The sequence below is a fragment of the Hyaena hyaena genome, unplaced genomic scaffold (genome assembly GCF_003009895.1).
Source record: "Hyaena hyaena isolate Hyena2069 unplaced genomic scaffold, ASM300989v1 scaffold_386, whole genome shotgun sequence".
Taxonomy (NCBI): domain Eukaryota; kingdom Metazoa; phylum Chordata; class Mammalia; order Carnivora; family Hyaenidae; genus Hyaena; species Hyaena hyaena.
This window is the reverse complement of record NW_024081020.1, coordinates 1,411,798-1,431,834: the sequence shown is the minus strand read 5'-3', so window position 1 is coordinate 1,431,834 and position 20,037 is coordinate 1,411,798. Positions and strand designations below refer to the sequence as shown.

At 45.7% G+C, this 20,037-nt stretch overlaps 1 protein-coding gene across 6 annotated transcripts in view; it reads right to left on the bottom strand.

The window, feature by feature from the left end:
- The window catches only part of TRAF3 (TNF receptor associated factor 3), a 110,531-nt gene that overhangs the window by 83,439 nt on the left and 7,055 nt on the right, over window positions 1-20,037 (bottom strand). The window contains exon 2 of one of the 6 annotated variants that reach the window (XM_039251174.1): window positions 19,298-19,424. The exons of the other annotated variants lie outside the window; for them this stretch is intronic. The gene's annotated coding sequence lies outside the window, so the exon portion shown is untranslated. The remainder of the gene's footprint in view (window positions 1-19,297; window positions 19,425-20,037) is intronic. 6 annotated transcript variants of the gene reach the window in all.

Here is a 20,037-nt window from a genome sequence, read left to right as displayed (position 1 = left end):
TCTGTGTCTCCCTCTCTCTCTGCCCCTCCTCTGCTTGTGCTCTCTCTCTCTCTCTCTTTCTTAAAAATAAACATAAAAAAAAAAAAATCAAGAGGTCTGAATGAAGGCCGTCATCACCTTCACTCCCTGAGACTAGGGTTCTGACTTCTGCAAAAAGCAGTCAAATGCCGATGGTTCCCTGTTGGTGAGACTTTAGGATCAGCACAGCGCCCCTCATCCGCTCAGAAGAGAACCCATACGGAGAGCAGGGAGGCTCTAGGGAGAACCACGGAAACATAGTAATTCAGCAACGCCCTCAACTATGAGGCCACACCTCCCTCTACCACAAGGCACAAAATGTGTGACACACAGGACCTGATTCTCACAAAATGATCTAAGGGTGTACGTACTGAAAAAGAGACTCAAAATATTAATACTGGGGAAAAAATGGAAAAAATTTATTTTCTTTATCTTCACACATTTTCTCTGGGTATATACACTTATGAAGGTAGGATACTGTTACACAGCTTTCTCCTGGGGGAACCCCTTTTGGAAACAGGTTACTGTAAAGGTTCTTCTGTCTTCAGAGATAGTCCGTCATTGGGAATCCAGAATGTCTACTGGCTTCAGGGCATCTTTTCTACATTCCACCTCTCAAAGAATATACCCACAACTAGGTAAACTGACTTTGATATAGTACACAAATTTTAAATTCTCTGTGCAGAAATTTAACAGCTGAAATACAATTACTGACTTCAGCAAGAATTTTTCTACCTTTTTAGAGATTCTCTCAAGTTTCTCAGTTTACAGGAATATGAAGATTTCACAAATGTTTTCCGCTGCTGAAGAAATATAAATACATAAGCATGAGAAATACATCAACCAATCTTTAAACCTTAAACTAGGAATTCTGGACCCATCTGCATAATAAGCACCATGAGCCAATGGCCTGTTAAGCGATACAAACACTTCTAAAGAACTAGTTCACAGTTCAAGAGAGAATCTCTCAGAAAAACTGGGATTTTTACCTCAGTTTTTCACAACTAACTCTACTTATGACACTGACGGTCTCCTACTCACAAGTTTTCAATGGTTCATGACCTGCAACTGTTTCCTCCCCATCCCCCGGTCCCCACGTACTCAGCCCACCCTAAGCCCTCCCCAACCCCTAACAGTACTTTTGCACCCCCTCCCCTCTCCCCTCCCCTATCTTTTCTTCACCTTTGGCTCTCCCACAGTAACACCCCTACCCTCAACCTTGCTGCCTTGAAAATCAAATTATTATTTTTATCCTATAAAATACCAGCTCAAATTTTAGTGGGTTTTTGTTTTTGTTTGAGAGAGAACACGTGCACAAGCTGGCGGGGTGGGGGTGGGGGTGGCGGGGAATCCCAAGCAGGCTCAGTGCTCAGTGCAGAGCCTGATATGGGGCTCAACCACACGAACCTGGGATCATGACCTGAGCCACCCAGGCACCTCTCAAATTTTAGTTTTTGTAAAGCATTTCCTGACCCCTTAAGCCAAGAGTCAGCCAACCTTCTTCAGTAAAGGGCCAGATAATAAACATTTCAGGCTTCATGAACCACTGATGGTCTCTGTTACATAAGTTTCTTCTTTGCTTATTTTTACAACCCTCTAAAAACATAAAAACATCCTCAGACCAGTAGTTTGCCAATCTCTACTTTAAAAACCATTACTCCCACGTTGTGATCTGATGTCCCATTCTATGAGGCTTCTGCCTCCATTTTCTACCATGATTACTAATACTATTACTCTTTTATACTTTCCACACTATTCGGCCTTATCTAAGCTCATACGTAGTGTCTGCATGTCTGCCCCTCCTCAGACGGCACGTTCTCTGAAGGCAAAAAAAAAAAATTCTATTCTATCCCTGTATCACCTACTATATAATACAAATGCATGTAAAGTACTTTGTCAATGAAACTTTTAAACTGATTGCTTTTAAGCATAGTGTGTTATATTTTAAATTACTTATTTAAACATTTTTCCATCACACGTAGCCAAACAACTTGTTTTTGGGAAAACAGATTTCTGATGGGCTTCCTGAACACATGACAACTGTCTGGAGTTAGATGGGTGAACCTCCTTGGTTTATGTTCAAATAGATGAAATTTCCTTTTTAAAAAAAATTTTTTTATGTTTATTTTGAGAGAGAGAGAGAGAAAGAGAGAACGCGCCAGCAGGAGAGAAGCAGACAGAGCCCAATGAGGGGCTTGAATTCATCAACCGTTGAGATCATGACCTGAGTCGAAATCAAGAGTCAGATGCTTAACTGACTGAGCCCCCCAGGCGCCCCAGATGAACTTTTCTAAGCCAAACCAAGGTTTCCCTTCAAAAGACCTGTTGCCATCCACACGGGTCTTTAAAATTCTATGCTGTAAAAGATTCTATTATAGAACATAAAAATAATTCTCACATGACTATAAATTCAGTTTCCAGGAGATAGGTAAGCTTTAAAAAAAACCCACTCTTATCAGCAAGCTCAAAACAATCAAAATTGAGACTAGGACTCCAATTTTTCTAGAAACAACAGTCAGCTGTTAAGAAGATGTATTTTTCCCTCTTTAGGATAATGTATGTTCAGTATTTCCAGCTTCCTACTTTTTTTTCCCCCCCAGTTTATTACTTCCTGTAAAATGGCTCTATGTCTGGGGTCCACCTGCCAGACAAATTCAGAAGCTTCTCTGTCACCAACAAAATCATTTCAAATAACTTCTAAGACATTTCCTTCCCTTAGAGGCCATCTGGGAATCCCTCAACTCCTGACTAGTGTGAGCCTTCTTTCATATTCATTCTCTGCTTGGAAACTTAAGAATTCTCCAGCATCAGCCTGTGGCAAATAAGGGACAAGAACAAACGGACTCTTTGTGCCCACTTCCTAGATCCTGCTCATCCAAACAACCGAGCCAAATAAATACACTACTATTCACTTATATATACCTGGAGTATGCCTTCTTCCGTATCTAACAAACTTCATCTGAGAGCTGACTCAAGGACCAGCAGAGCATAGAGGTACACTACCTTGACTTCCTTCCACAGCAATTTGCATGCTGGAATAATTATGCCAGACTGTGGCACTAGTTTTCCATTTCCTTTTTTGTAATACGAAAGACCTACTAAGTCACCTTGCTTTGCTTTAAAAGCTAACTTACGAAACCAGTGCACAGGCCTGGGTCTGTGCTCTGTGAAAGCGGGGTGGACTAGGAGCCCTAGGAATCACAGAACTCCCAGGTGGGGACACACACACACACACACATACACACACACCGCCACACACACACCCTACTGCCTCCGCTCTTTTAATACTCCAAAAGGTGAGGAAAAAATAACTGACAGAAAAATCCCCTATGCAAAAACCCCAACTCTGCGGGAAGGAGGGTGGGTCCCTGTGAATCACTCACTCCTCCTGCACTTGAACCGCCGCCAGGTGAGTGATTTCTCAACCCGCGCCGGCCGACAGGGCCAACGTAAAGGGACGGGGCGCTACACGGACACCTGAGGGCACCCGCGGGAACAGGGCGCCAGGGAAGGAGCGTGGAGGGGCAGGAGGGAGAGGGCAGCACCCAGCCGGGGCGGGCCCCGGTCCAGGGGAGAATGACACGGCCTGCGGGCAGGCAGCTTCTCGCGGGAAGAGGCCCTCGGGGAGGCTACAGCCTCTGGCGCTCAGGCGGGAAGGGCCGCGCAGAGCCTGCTGAGGGGTCCCTATGTTTTCCGGGTGCAGTGGGAAGCCACTGAAGGGTTCTCAGTGGAGGGAGGGAGGCAGCCTACATTCCTAAAAGACCTCGGTGACAGCTACACGGGCGGGGCCTGGAGTGACCTGGGGCAGGCAGAGACACCAGTCAGGGTCCCCAGCGCAGGCTGGGGCCCAGGGAGGTGGGGAAAACAGGGTGCGGGACTGAGTGCTGCCAACCGGAGGCAGGACGGAGAGGGCTCGAGAAACGCTCCACAGTGGTCTGGCTTAAGCAACTGGACATGGGTAGAAAGGGTCAAGAGTTCTTGGCTCCAGACAGGCTAGGTGACATCCACGTGAAAACAAGCAGCTTCAGCTGTGTCTGATCACTGCTGCTGGGGACTCCCGGGCAGCCGTGAGCTCCTCCAAGGCCGCCTATGTCAAGCGCTCCACTCTCCCCTTTCCTACCAGCCCTGCTCCGTTCTGGAACCGGCACAGGGACTTCCCCACCTATACTGAACCCCTGCCTTACAACCCAGGCTTCAGGACACCGCAAGCTGCCTGTGTGGTTTCTCGCTGGCTCCCTGGCACTCAGGACGGTGCCTGGCACACAATGAGAACTCAGCCAATAGTTTTAAGTAAACACATGGGGCGAAAGCTCAAAGAGGGTTAGGAGTTAAAGACAAGTCTGGGGAACTTGGGAACCACAGCTGGAAAATTCTTTTATTTTTCAAATGGTACCTTCTCAAAAATTCCCATCCTGCCAGCCAGTTTCAATGTAAATTCTGGTATCTCAGGAAGGGTTTATCGAAACGCACTGATAGACATCTAGGCTTCTGTCCAAGGCACTCTGGCCTCCCAGTTCCCTCTGCTGACTTTAATACATACTTCCAGTAGAACCTCACTGTGTTAAAAAAGATTTTTTTACTGTTTAAGATCTCATTTAATGACTAAAGATTGAATTTTTATAGAAAGCACCTCACCTTGCAAAAATGTTAAATCTGAAGAGTCATATACCTCCTGGAAATCAAGGAAAGAACATCTCCGAACATCTCTCTACACCAGGCCTCTCAACCTCAGCACCTCTGACGTTTGGGGCCAGATAATCTTCTCTCATGGGAGATGTCCTGGGCCTTGTAGGATGTTTACAGCATCCCTGGCCTGCACTCACTAGGTATCAGCAGCATTCCCCACCCACCTATCTACCCCCCCACAAGCAAGTTTCTAGGCACTGCCAAATGTCCCCTGGGGGACAAAATTGCCCCCTCGCCATTGAGAACCATTATGGTAGACACCACGTGGTCTTTCTTATTATTAATACAACCAAGGAAACAGGGATTCAATTCTAAAAATGCTCACTTAAAAATAACTGGCCCAAATTACATCCTATAGTGAAACCGAAAGCAAAACAGGTACTTACACAGGCACATAAACCACCCTGGTAGGGTTCTGAACCATGACATCAAGAAACACTAACATTTCCTTTGGAGGGAGTCTAAGTCTAACCGTGAGAATCTTTGAAGGACGGCCTCACACTCCAGGTGAGGGAACTTATTACCAAGCCTCCCCATTTCTACAGGATGAAGATCCTCCAGGTAAAATGCTTGTACTGACCAAAGCCCATCAGGACACACCTGAAAACACGGCCTTGTAGGGGTGTTCTTATGTGTGTAAGACGGGGTGGAATCCTGGAGGTGGCCACACACACGCAGCTCCCTGGTACCTCCTCAGGCCTCCCTGCCTATCGGCAGGGGGAGAGGCCAACGGAAACCTTCGGCAATTATGGCTTCAGGCCCCAAAACACCCCTGAGGAGGGCGTCTGTGCTGTGCAGGGGTGAAACCCTCCTCGAAGGGGCTCTAGCAGCACAGAATTCATGGACTAGGAGCTGCAGTCTTATTTAGGCATTCTCCTCTACCTACTGCTGTTTTTAAGCACACTGCTCTCACAAAAACTTAGTAAGTCTTACACCCTTGCAATCACTGGAGACACTTGCAGTATCAGATTTCCACATCAGTTTACCACAGAGTTTTTGAGGTTGTAACTTTTTCCTACCCATCTCAGAACATTCACACACAGGGCGCACATCCAGCGAGTCTCTCAGCCTTCCAAATGCCCCTGGATAGGACTGGTAATGATGGGATCCAGATCAGAATTTTTGACAATAAGATCAAAACTAGTTGCCAATTACCTAAATCAACTAAACCAAAAGGCACCGAATATACATGTGGAGCAAATACACCCTTAAGGGCCAAATGCAAAAAACAAAAAAACCTGAGGACAAGTAATTAAGGGATTAAAGGTGTGTCAATCTCAACAACAGATTCTGCTCTGCCCACGGAAGGTCGAAATCTCTTCTTGTGCTTCTCAGAGTGCAGTGGCAATGCAAGGAACCACGAGAATAAGTGGCACATTTCCTGGTCCTGGAGGGTGAATTTTGATAAACAGATTTTTAGAAATTGTAACATTAGAACATATTATATAACAAAATGTAAAATTCATGCTAATTTCAGATAAAAACAGATCATAAGCACCCTGTTGAGAACAGGCTGCTTCGGGGGCACCTGGGTGGCTCACTAGGTTAAGCGTCCAACTCTTGGTTTCACCTCAGGTCAAGTCATGGTTTGCGGGATGGAGCCCGCATCGGGCTCCGACAGTGCAGAGCCTTCTTGGGTTTCTCTCTCCCTCTCTCTCTCTGCCCCTACGCACTCATGCTGTCTCTCAAAATAAATAAACTTAAGAAAAAAAAAAAGACCATGCTGCTTCAGAATGCTGCACTTGTGAGTCACATGTCCACCCTCCTGTGGCTAGGAGGCCTTACAATGGGAGGTTTGGGGCCACTGATGATGGTCATCCGCAACTGAGCACCAAAAACAGCCCAAGTATTTCCCTAACCCAGTCATGGATCAAAGGAATTCTGAAGACTAACAGAGAAACCAAGATTCTAAGTCTTCACAGTGAGAAATAAGTAAAGGAGGAGGGGGAGCTGTTTGTAAAGGTACACAAGTAAAAATGTCTCTAAAGTTTTAGCCAACTTTTTAAGGACAACTTTATAGAGTCGCCTACTCCAAATCAAGAACTGTATCTGTGCGTGTTTCTGTGGCACACTCAGTGGTCATCAGACACTGGGAAACGTTGCAAGAGAGGCTGAGAGAGACCAGAGACTGCCCAGAACCACATGCTGAGAGGGCCGGCGCTACCGGCCCATACCCTTAGCCACCACACCGCACTGCCCCCAGGACCGCCTCCCCCTGCACAAGGCTGCACTGTAGGGTGAAAAGTCGAGCACTAACATCCCAAGAGCCTATCATTCTGAATTTTTTTTCTTTATTTTAGAGAGATCAAGCAGGGGAGAGGGGCAGAGGGAGAGAGAGAGAATGTCAAGCAGACTCCACGCTCAGCACGGAGCCCAATGTGGGACCTGAGTGGAAATCAAGAGTCCAACACTCAACCGACTGAGCCACTCAAGTGCCCTGCGGGAGCCTATCAATCTAAAGCAAAAAGGTCTTTCATGCGCACAAGAATTCCACGTCCTCCGGGCACCGGGCTGGCTCAGGGGGTTGGGCATCCTATTCTTGATCTTGGCTCAGGTCATGATCTCAGTTTGCAGGTTCGAGCCCCACATTGTACTGTCAGCACAGAGGCTGCTTGGGATTCTCTCTCCCTCCTTCCCCCTCTCCCCCAGCCTCTCAAAATAAATAAACAAACTAAAAAAAAAAAAAAAAAAAAAAGAATCCCTTCTCCTCTGTAAAAGTTGCTGGGGGCTGGGCCAGGCCAGGCCTCTTGCTTGAAATATTATTAAATAGGTTCTTTTAAAAAACCTTCCCCATTTTCTCTTTCTGGAACTAACTTCTAAGCTGTCAGCAGGGACCATGCCCTCTGCACACTGTCATGATGTCCAGCCCAGATACACCCACAGAGTGGATGACTGATACTTACTTGCAGATTCAGTTTACTTATGATTTATGGGAAACACTGGATTATTTGAAGGATAAAGTCTGGTATGCCAATGTAAAGGTGCTAGGAAAACACAGCAACCAGATGGGGAGTATAAACACACAAATGGAGGAGTTTTGAGAGTTAATAGCTGCATTTGCTGGATGTCCACTAGCTGCCTGGAGTTTTACATACACCCTGACATGTGAATATGGTACATGCTGACTCCCTCTAACCACCTATCAGCTGAATCTCTTCAGCTCCATAATCTCTTAAGTCAAAACCAAAGCCAGATGTGTTTCAGAATTTAGAATTTTTGGGGTTTTAGAAAGGAGATAACGGGGCGCCTGGGTGGCTCAGTCGGTTAAGCGTCTGACTTCAGCTCAGGTCATGATCTCACGGTTCGTGGGTTCAAGCCCCGCATCGGGCTCAGTGCTGACGGCTCAGAGCCTGGAGCCTGTCTTCAGATTCTGTGACTCCCTCTCTCTCTGACCCTCCCCTGCTCACGTTCTCTATCACTCTCTCAAAAATAAGTAGGAAGGAGATAGTGTGCATGTACATTACAGACTCCTAGCGCTCCCGGTGCAGTCCGGGACAGCACCCATAAGAAAACACACCCGTCAAGAGTCTGCAGTGAAATGCAGGAATACCCACACTAAGTGCAACACAGACTATGCAAGCATCACGTCAGGGCCGCTCAGGTTTTGGCAGCAAACGTATGACGATCCGATTCCACTTCAGAAGCGCCCATGGGGCTTCGCGGTTGTGGCTGGGAGCTGGGTGCCTGCATTACTGTCCTCATTTCACGTGCAGGGACTTGAGGCTCAGGAAGGTCAAGAAACCTGCTCAAGTTCACGCAAGCCGAGGAGAGGCAGGCTTTGGAACCTTGCTTCCCTGGCCCAAAACCCGAACGGGGCTTCACACCCGTGAGCAAGCCCATCCCGAAACCCAGAAAAGTCTGCCAGGGTGCAGACTGGGAAGCAGCAGGCCTGAGGTGGGGCCCGAGGCACCGCACGGGTGCTGCTGGGCTCTCCTCTGCGGGAGGAGGAAGGGCGCTCCTGCCACTGCAGCTCAGGCCCTGGGCCCTGGCTGACCCTGGGCGTCAGCATGCCCTCGGGGCTCTTCAAAGACACCCATTAAATCTGATTTCTGGGGTCTTAACTGGCTGAAATCATCTTAAATTGGGTCCCCAGCTTGCTTGCTTCTTTCTAGTAATTCCAATGTGCAACCAAGATTCGGAACCCCTGACGTGAAAGCACTCAGAGACAAGAAATCAATGCTACAGTAACACTCGTGATAAGACAGCCTGTGAGCCCGTCAGGAACTGCCCCAGAGTCCCCATGCCCCGCTGGCGACTCTGGGGGCTTCCAACAGTGACCAGGCACTGTGACTATACCCCTTAGGGATGGAGTACCCCAGCCACCTCCAGCTCTGGGCATCCTGAAACCGCTGACATCCCAGCCACAGCGCACCAAAGGCAAAGTCCCCCGGACGGCCACACAGCCGGCGAAACCGGGAGGTGCCGCCGGCTGCCTCTATGCGGGACAGAAGCGCTAACTCTTACCCTCTCGCTGCACGACGGTACACACCGATGAACTGGGTGGGGTCTGCACGCACCCATCAGGCTGTAGTTATGCTCCCTGAACCCTCAGACTGAAAGGGACATTAGCGGTCACGCAGTGGGCTCCTCCCACGGACTTCGCCGGCCTCCACCTTCCACCCCCACCGAGAAGGGCCAGGAGCAGGCCTTCCACTGCGCACATCTGCCCCCTAATGCCACCCAAACTCCAACTCGGCTTCCAAAATTCTAAGTCAGCAGCCACTGTCTTCCACAGCCAGCACAGGGTCATTGTTCCAGCCAGCAACACCCCGACAGTTCTGTGGAGGCTCCTTGGGTAAAAGCCCTCAGGGAGATAGAACAAGATGCTATTCCGACCAGGGTGTCAGCTGGCCCACACACTCACTCAGCCTGTAACCTGCACCGCCCCCCCCCCACCACTTTGTGTTCTATCGATTTTTAGGCGGAACAGAGACCCTCGGGGCTGCCACCACCTAGATTTCAAGAGACCAGGGAGCTGCCTAGAGCCTCAGGGCCACAGCCCCAGACTGAGAAGGGGCAGACCTCCACCGCCAAGGATCCGCAAAGCAGGGAATCAAACCAAAGAGGATTATTCTCAAGCCTTAAGATCTAGTGGGCTTTGCCTTGCTAAGTTATGGAAGTGCCTGGGACCTGCCACCCTGTCCTTCTTTCCTGTTTCTCCCTTTCGGAATGGGAACAGCCATCCTGTGCCTGCCCGCCCCCCCACCCCCATTATATTCTGGAAGCTCCTCACTTACCTGGTTTCACAGGTTCCCACAGCTGAACAGGAATTCTGTCTCAAAACGAATCATACCTCGAGTCTCACCCATATCTGATTTAGATGACATTTAGGTGAAACTTTGGACTTTTGAGGTTATAATTGGGATTAACAGACTTTTGGGCTATTGAGATGGAATGCATGTATTCTGCATATTAGAAGGACATGAATTTGGGGGGTGGAGGGCAGAATACTATGTATGGTCTGAATTATGCCCTCTCAAAATTCATATGGCAGAACTCTAATTCCTACTATGGTAGTATCTGGAGATGGTCCTTTGGGAGGTAATTAAGGGTCCTAATGAGAAAAGACAGAAGAGGGGCATCTGAGTGGCTCAGTAGGTTAAGCATCCAGCCCTCAACAGGCTCTGTGCTGACACCTCAGAGCCTGCAGCCTGCTTCCAGTTCTGTGTCTCCTTCTCTCTCTCTGCTCCTCCCCTGCTCTCTCTCTCTCTCAAAAGTAAATAAATAAACACTAGCAAAGACAGAAGGGAGCTTGCTTCCTGTCTCTCTCTCTCTCTTCACCATGTGAGGGCACAGTCAAATGACACCCATCTGCAAGCCAGGAGGAGAGCCCTCACCAGAAACTGCACCTTAATCTTGGACTTTGAGCCTCCAGAACGGTGAGAGATAAATTCCTTTGTTTAAGCCCCCAGCCTGTGGTACTTTGTTATGACAGCCTGAGCTGGTTAATATATGCCTCTTTCATAAAGCATAATGTTCTAGATTGAAACGCGCAGTCTGAATTTCTTGAGAACACAGGGAATTCTCACTTAGTATCATGCACACATACCCACCTAGCCTGACTGGCATCCATGATTTTAGTCTCTATAAAAGTTTGAGGTACTAAAATGACTTCGGTCGGTGTTCATTTAAATGCTGCTTTTCCTTATACATACACTTAAAAAAAACATGCAGAAAAATACTGACAACCTAAACACACACTGAAATGGTCAATGCCTGATGGACATTTCCTCTATCTTCTCTTTTCCAGGTTGAAAACTGCAAGTTCCTTTAACCTTAAACACCATTTTTCATTTTTCTGGTAAATTTTTTAAAGCTTATTATTTTATCTCCACAACAACCATAACACCACTATCCCCATCTACCATGAAAGCGGACAGGGGTTTCGAAGGCTGAACAACTTGCTCAGGGTCTTAACTGCTGGTGGGGTCTAGCCTGCGGGCCCCTGACTCCTACATAAATCCTGTCCCTCTACCACAGGGAGGCCACCAGCTCTACCCGAACTTTCCAGGCCCTGGCTGCCAACGAATACTTCTGTGTTTTCTCCTATTCTATGTAATTTAGAAACTTTCACATTTGTAGTGTTACACTCAGAAGAACAGAATGTCAAAGCTTTAAGAGACTTTTATTATATGCAGAATTAGGACTTCTATAAAGATGCCTCACAGACAACCGCTTCAGGCGAAATAGAAGTGACTAAAATCTGATGCGGTTCCCAAGAACCCTAAGACAAAATGTGAGATTAACTACCTTAATTCACCTTAACACAGAGAAATGCCTCATTTCCATGAACCAGGACAGAGAGGAGCCAGACAAGAGTTAGCAACTGTGTGAAGTGACACTGCCCTGTCCCCATCCACCCTGTCTTGGTTTCCAGCCTCCCCAGTCCCTCCTTCAGTCCCTACGTTGGTCACCCCCAGGCCACAGTCACCACATTATGGTGTAGAGAACCTTGAAGGTAATGGTGATTGAAAAAGGTAAAGCAGCATCCCCAAAGATTTGCAGAGAGTAATTATTCTCTCCTTGATGATATGCCAAAGGTCAGCACACTTATGGAATTCATAATCAGGACTGGGCATGCACACAGGTGCGTGCGTGTGTGTGTGTGTGTGTGTGTGTGTAAAACTTGACTGGTGAAAAAGTCCTCAGACCACCTAGACCACAGGCTCTTGGCCTCAGGCACGACAGAAGGGGCTTCAGGGACTCCCAGGACTCCCTGAAATTTCATGCACCCGTCACTCCTGTGAATCACCCACGGAGGAGGTTGACTCTCTTCATTCATGCCTACTTTGGACAGGAGGGCCGATGCCCAGCAGTGATGGGTGTTTGGGAACAAAGGGGCAGTAAGCCTGGGAAGCTCACCTGGAGGCCAGCCTCCTGGCCAGGGGTGCTGGGATCGCAGCCCTGCAGCAGGTGGGGCTGGCGGGGCTCGGGCGGCTCCGGGTGCGGGCGCAGGCAGGGAGCCCATGGGGCAGCACGACACACACAGCGCCTCCCTCTCCACCCCCCATACAGAGGCAGAGTTCTCGTTTCGTTATTTAAATCCACTCTCACTCTTGTATGACCTCATCATATCTGCTTGCTCAAATAGTGTTGCAACAATCAGCTGAGAAAGGCTGAGAAAGCAGGGTTTACAGAAAATGAGATTTCCATGTCACAACTACTAACGCATAAACACCTTGCACATGCTGTCAAATTATCCCACACTTTTCTACATAAACAGCCATAACTTAATTCGAATAAGTCTCTAGGGGTTTTACTAGAATGATCTAGGGTGAACAACAGGAAATTTAGGATATGTAGGCTTACTAATATTTTCTCAGTGAAGCCTTTTTTAAGAACAGAGAAAAATATAAGTTTAAACTCCCCAATACTCTTCAAAATGAAAAGTAAATTTTCAAATAATTTTTAAAATGAATAGGAAGGGAAAATATACAGACCAAAGTTGTACTTGAAACACTGACAAACAGATGATCAAAGATGCCTGCTGATTAATAAACATACATTTTTTAAATGTTTGTGGGCTTTTTAAATTTATTTATTTTGAGAGAGGGCGAGTGTGAGTGGGGGAGAGACAGAAAGAGAGGGGGAGAGAATTCCAAGCAGGCTCCACGCTGTCAGCTTAGAGCCCAACCTAGGGCTCAAATCCATGAACCAAGAGATCATGACCTGAGCCAAAGTCCAGAGTTGGACGCTTAACCAACTGAGCCAGCCAGGTGCTCCAAACACACACTTTGCTACCTTTTTATGAATTACCATTGCATGAATGGGTGTATTCCAAAATTTTATTCATGAACTCTTGGTTCACAAGACAGAATATATTTCCTCACAGAAAACAGGTAACACACAGCAGCTGGGGTTTCCGTCTGAGCCCACAGTAGCCTGTCTTCTGAAGCGGAGACAGCATACGCTGCGCAGAGCACTGGAACCGAGCCACCACACGTGCAGCGGGTAAAGATGGCCGCAAATGGACACTCTTTTGAACAAGAGATCAGCAACGTGTCTCCTTTCCCTAAACCTGGGAGTGCTTCGCAGGTTCTTTGGCCAACAGAATATAGCAGGAATAATGCTACACTAATCTGCCAGCCTCGCTGCTTCTCCTAAAACACTCACTGTAGGAGCCCCAGGCTGCCATGTAAGAAATCCGACCCCCCTGGCAGACAGGCCATCTGCAGAGGCCCCGACAGTACATGGAAAGGAAGAACCACTAACAGTCAGGCCTTCCAACCATCCAGTATAGCCACGCTGGACCTCCACACCCGACGCCAGATAAAACACCAGTGAGTGACCTTGGCTAATGCCACACAGAGCAGGAGAGTCACCCAGCTGAACCCCGCATGATCAACCCACAGAATCGTAAGATCAATAACAGATCTAAACAAGTGCTGGTTTAGGTCACTGATGCTCAGGGCAGTTTGTACTCAACTATTATTATCTGGAACACTCCGCGGCTTTGTCACAAAGTGACAGGCACATTTCTCTCCTGTCCTGGCATCAGGAATTGTATCCCCTCCTCCATTTTCCACCGGCAGACACAGAATTATGGTGGTAGTAAAGCCAGGATTTTCAGTGAGAAGGCATGACGGGTAGCCTTGTGCTAGGAAGCAGGGAGGTATGTGGCACGACCAGCATCATCCTGTCTGCTTCAAAACCCGTCTGAAATTTTCTACACATGGAGGAGAAGACAGGATTCAAAATTCGAAGAAACATGATGTCCAGTCAAAATGCAGTTTGATAACCTGATACAAAAGCCAGATAAAGATACCACAAAGAACTAAAAACCCATATCCCTTATGAGTATAGATGTAAAAACCTCAACAAAATAGTAGCAAATCACATCCAACAAGGCACTGAGATGATTATACACCACGACAAAGTGAGATTTATCCCAGAAAAGCAAAGGTAGTTCAACATACAGCAATCTATTAATGTAAAACACCACACTCCTAGAAAAAAGAGGGGAAAAAACTCCATATGATCCTATCAATAGAAACATAGAGAGTATCTGACAAAATTCAGCATCCTTTCATGAGAAAACACTCGGCCAACTAAGAATTGAAGAGAACCTCCTTTACATGATTAAGGGCATTTATTTAAAACAAACAAAAAAACAAAACAAAACTCACACCTAACCTCATAATCAAGGGTGAAAGACAGTAAACTTCCCCTAATACCAGGAATAAGACAAGGATGTCTGCTTTCCCTACTGGTTTTCAACACTCTAGAAAAAGTGCTAGCCAGAGCATTTAGGCAAGAAAAAGGAAATAAAGGCATTCAAACTGGAAAGAAAAAGATAAACTATCTTTATTTGCATATGATACGATTCTATATATAGAAAATCTATATACATAGAAAAAACCCCTGGGGCACCTGGGTGGCTCAGTTGGTTAAGTGTCTGATTCTTGGTTTTGGTTCAGGTCGTGATCTCACAGTTCGCAGGTTCCAGCCCCATGTCAGACTCTGCGCTAACAGCGCAGAGCGTGCTTGGGATTCTCTCTCTCTCTCTCTCTCTCTCTCTGTCCTCCCCTGCTTGCTCTCTCTCTCAAAATAAACATTAAAAACACTAAAAAAAAAAAAAAGGAAGAAAGAAAAAGAAAAAGAAAAATCCCAAAAACTACCAGAAAAATAAAAACCAAATTCAGCAAAGTCTGGGTATATATGGTCACCACACAAAAATCAGTTGTGTTTTTAAACACTAGCAATGAAAAATCTGAAAGAAAATTAAGGAAACAATTCTGTATACAGTAACATCCAAAAGAATAAAATATCTAAGAATAAATTTAACCAAGGAGGTAGATTTGTACACTGACACTACAAAATCTTGCTACAAGAAATTAAGGATGTAATTAAGGAGAAAGATACCCCACAGTCATCGATTCAAAGACTGAGTAGTGTTAAAACAGCAACTCCCCAAAACAGATTCAATGCAATCCCTATCAAAATTCCAATGATCTCTTTTTGCAAGAAGAGAAAAACTGATTCTCAAATTAATATGAAGCTTCAAGGGGTCTTAAGTAACTAAAGCAATAATGAAAAAGAAAAATTAAATTTAAAGACGCACACTTCTCTTACTACTTCAAAACTTTCTACAAAGCTACAGTAATCAGAACAGTGTTCCACTGGCAACAGGACATACAGACCAATGAAACAGAACTAAGAGTTGAAAAATAGATTCAAACACCTACGGCCAAATGATTTTTAACAAGGGTACCAAGACCATCCAATGGGGAAAGAACAATCTCTTCAACAAATGGTGCTGGGACAAGTGGATAACCACATACAAAAGAATGACGTGGGACTCCCACCTCACTCCATACACAAAATTAACTCGAAATGAATGGATTAAAGACCTAAGTGTAAGAGCCAAAACTATAAAACATAGGGGTAAATCCTCATTACCTCAGATTTGTCAATGGATTCTCACATTTGATACCACAAGCACAAGCAACAGAAAGAAAATGGATAAGCTGGACTTAACAAAAATTAAGAAATCTGTGCACCAAAGGAGATTATTAAGAATCTGAAAAAAGACCTACAGAATGGAAGAAAATATTGGTCAACCATGTATTTAATAAAGGTTTAATATTCAAAATATATAAAGAACTTTGGGGCACCTGGGTGGCTCAGTTGGTTGAGAATCCAGCTCTTGATATCAGCTGACATCATAATCTCGTGATTCGTGAGATCAAGCGCCATGTCCAGCTCTGTGCTGGCAATGCAGAGCCTGCTTGGGATTCTCTCCCATCCCACCCCTCCCCCACTCACACTCCCTCTCTCTAGCTCTCTCAAAAATGAATGAGTTAAAAATATATAATATATAAATACGTGTGTGTGTGTGTGTATGTGTGTATAAAGAACTCTTACAACTCAACAACAAAAAGATAAACAACCCAATTAAAAATTGGGCAAAGGGCTTAAATGGACAACATTCTAAAAGAAGATATACAATTAAAAGATGTTCAATATCAATGGCCATTAAGGTAAGGAAATACAAAACTACAATGAAGATATCAGTTCATATCCACTAGAATAGCTTAGATAGATGGAGAGATAAATGTTGGCAACGATGTACAGAGATTGGAACCCTATGACGCCTATGGTGCAAATAAGTTAAACACAGAATTATTACCATATGACCTAGCAATTCCATTCCTAGATATTTCACCCAAGAGAAACGAAAACCCATGTCTACACAGAAACCTGTACACATGATTTGTAATAGCCAAAAGGGGAAGACAATCCAAATGTCCCCCGGTGGATGAACGGATAAATAAATTGTGATATATACACATAATGGAATATTACTCAGCCATAAAAAGGAACAAAATGTTTAAACATGCTATATTTAGATATATCTCAAAAACCAAGTGAAAGAAGCTAGACATTTTAAAGGTCACCTATTGTATTATGATTCCTATTATAGGAAATGTCCAGAACAGGCAAGTCCAGGGAGACAGGAAGCAGATTAGAGGTTACCAGGGTTGGAAGGAAGAGAGAATGAGGAATGATTACTTAATGGGTACAGGGTTTTTTATGGGGTGATGAATAAGTTTTGAAATTAGAGAGAGCTGGTGGTTGTACGACATTGTGAATATGCTAAATACCACTGAAATGTACACTCTAAAATGGTTAATTGTATGTTAATGTGAATTTTGGCTTAATAAAAGAAAATGTGGTTAGACTCACCCATACAAATACTTGAATACCTACCACACTCCAGGCACTCTCCCAGTACATGGATTAAGATGATGAACAGAGGTTTTCTGTTACAAATTTAAAAAGCAAGGTAAGAGACTAGAGTGAGAGTGTGGGCTGTTTTAATTAGGGTGTTCAGGGAAGACCTCCTGGAAGAAGTGACATTTGAACAGAGATCAGAATGAACTGTAGAACATTATTCTGCTAAATAATAGAAAAAAATACTGTACTAAAATTAAAATCTAAATTTTAATTTATCAAAAATCATCACAGGCAAAACTTCCTTTTCTAAAAATCATTTTACTCTTCCTTGTAAGTAATTTCTTTAGGGGCCAATAATACGTGGCTTCTCTACTTCCCTGCAGGACGGCCCCCAGGGCCAGGCCACACTCCCAAGAGAGCCTGTCATTCCCCTTGCTAACAAGGCATGTTTCCCCTTTAGGAAATCACTCAGGAAGGGAAAGATGAAAAGGAATTAGCACTTATGATATGCTGGATTCTCACATTCACTTAGATTCTCGCTTCTCTTCCTCACAATTACCTTTCCAGGGCTGAGGAATTAAGGTTCACAAAGGATAAGTAACTTACCACCATGGTTAGCTAAATGAAGGACCAGAATTCAAACCGGGTCTGACTTCAAACCCATGCCCTTTCCATCCATAAATGTCTCGTTTTTACTGAGCACATCTTAGGCCACACCAAAAATAGGACGAAGTGACCCTGTCCTTGAGAAGCTTGTCATCTCAACACTAGAGACCCATCCAAGATGCACCAGAACATTCCTCAACCTGAAGAAGGCAGAGCAGGCTCCAGGAACACGAGGCCCCTGCTCTCCAATACCATGCCATGTACCCAGAAAGCCTAACTCACGTTAAGAACTAAGGAATCTAGGGGCGCCTGGGTGGCTTAGTCGGTTAAGCGTCCAACTTTCGCTTAGGTCATGATCTCGCGGTTCGTGGGTTCAAGCCCCGCATCGGGCTCTGGGCTGACTGCCAGCTCAGAGCCTGGAGCCTGTTTCAGTCTGTGACTCCCTCTCTCTCTGACCCTCCCCTGCTCACGCTGTCTCTCTCTCTCTCCTAGAAATAAATAAAACATTAAAAAAAAAAAAAAGAACTAAGGAATCTACCCTTTATCGCTCCAAGAACCTGGCCCTGTGAACGAGGGGCCCAGCTGTGTGCCAGGAGTCACAAAGCTTCCTGGGGCAGATGCAGGCGTCCATGAAACAAGCCTCCTCCCTCAGTCCAGCCATCGCAGCCCCTTCCTGGCTCTGCACGTGACACTTAACGGTGGGTCTAGCAGAAGAGCCACTGAAATCTCCTCCAAAAGGGTTTCCTTGCTAACTGTGGAGAAGGCTTCCTTGCCTTTAACTGATATTCCCGTAAGTAAGTTGTAGTCATAATTAAATCCCAGATGAACAGGGAGAAACGGGACTGTGGTGGACTGCAAGCCTGATGCTCTCTGCAGAGTGACCAGGCCTCGGGGACTTGTTCACCACTAACAAGCTACTGTCTGTAAAACCTGATAAAAACATAATGACTAAACAGTATCATTATTACTAGACTACCCGTTTAAATGTAAATTAAGAGAGGAAAGGGGAAAGAAAACCCATTAGTAAATCAGGTTTGGGACTGCTACTCAGCAAGGTGTAAGCAACATCTGAACCACAGGGGTAAAGAACGTCTTAACTGAATTTGTTAAAGGATATTGAATGCAATGTTGCTGCTATAAGAAAAGAACTCAAAACAGAGAGAAGAAATGGAGGGAACACCAGCTAGAAAAATGAGTCAATATAGGCAAAACAGATGTTAGAAGGAAGGAAAGGCTACATGAAAAACATATACTGGAAACATACGTAATTTCTTTAAAAAGCACTATTTACCAGCAAAACTAAAACACCAGAATCTGAAAGCAAAACTAAAAAGTCTAGAATGTGAACAAAATCCAAACGTGGACTGTAATCCAGCGTAAACTGACCACATGGCACAAAACAGTGAAAACACGAACTCGAGTCCAACGGGCCTACTCCTCTTCATTTTTCTCATCTGTGAAATGGAAGTAACTCTTGCTTCAACAGTTAGGCTGGCACACAGGTGGCACCCAAGGCAGCCGACTCCCTGATCCTGAGCCCTCTCCCTGACACAGCCGCAGGGAACGCCTTCAGACTCTGACTTGCAATCCGCCAGCCAGTGCCTCCTTCCTCTTCTGTGAGCTTGCTCACCCGCATCCTCCCTGGAAAACACCTCCTGACCCCCCAGTCCAAATTACACAGCCCCCCACACTCCCCTCAGCGCCTCTGTTCTGCCTTCACAGTGCCTCCCTGCCAGAGTGCCACAGCCCAGGGGCCCTGGCTCACCGTCTGCCGGGGCTCCTCGGGGACGGCGGCCACACGGTGGCTTACCTGACTGTTGCTCAGCTTTGAGAGCTCGCACAGCTCCTGAGAAGGCTCTCAAAACACGTGTGCTGATCAAAGGATTCTCAATTATCCCAAGTCAGAATAGAGGCCAAGCAGCTTCCCTGGGGCAAATCTTAAAAAGTACAAAACATAAGGAAACAACTGTACTCTGGGTGAAGAGTCCATGCTTTGCCATTATCTGACTTGGGACAGTTACTCACCCAAACACCCGGAGCCTCCCATGTAAAAAAAGAAGGAACTCAACTAGAAAGTCTCCATGGTCCCTACCATCAGCAAGGACGTATTATGTTTACGTTCTAAGATTTTAACGTTCTTACTCTGCCACATCTTGATTCTCTATGTTAACATCAGAATGCTTTAGCATCCATTTCACTGCTAACAAGCATGTGGTGTGCGTGGCGCTTTCTGCTTGACTTTGCAGATGGAAAAGCAATTCAGAGAGAACCGACAGCCTGACCGAGTACAGACGGCAGGGCTGACATTCAGGTCTTTACAGCTGGTGCCTTCCTCCCTGCACCCTTCTCAAGCTAGCGAATGAACAGCTCCAGGGACACGTGGTAGATGTGAAGGGAGCCTTCAGGGACCCTAGGGAAGCCAAGGACAAACACAATGCATCTTTTGGAGAATTCACTGTACTCAAAACTTTGGGAGACAAAGCATGTTTATATTTCAAAACAATCAGACATATTATTGCATGTGCTCTAAAATGTGCATTAAAACTTAAA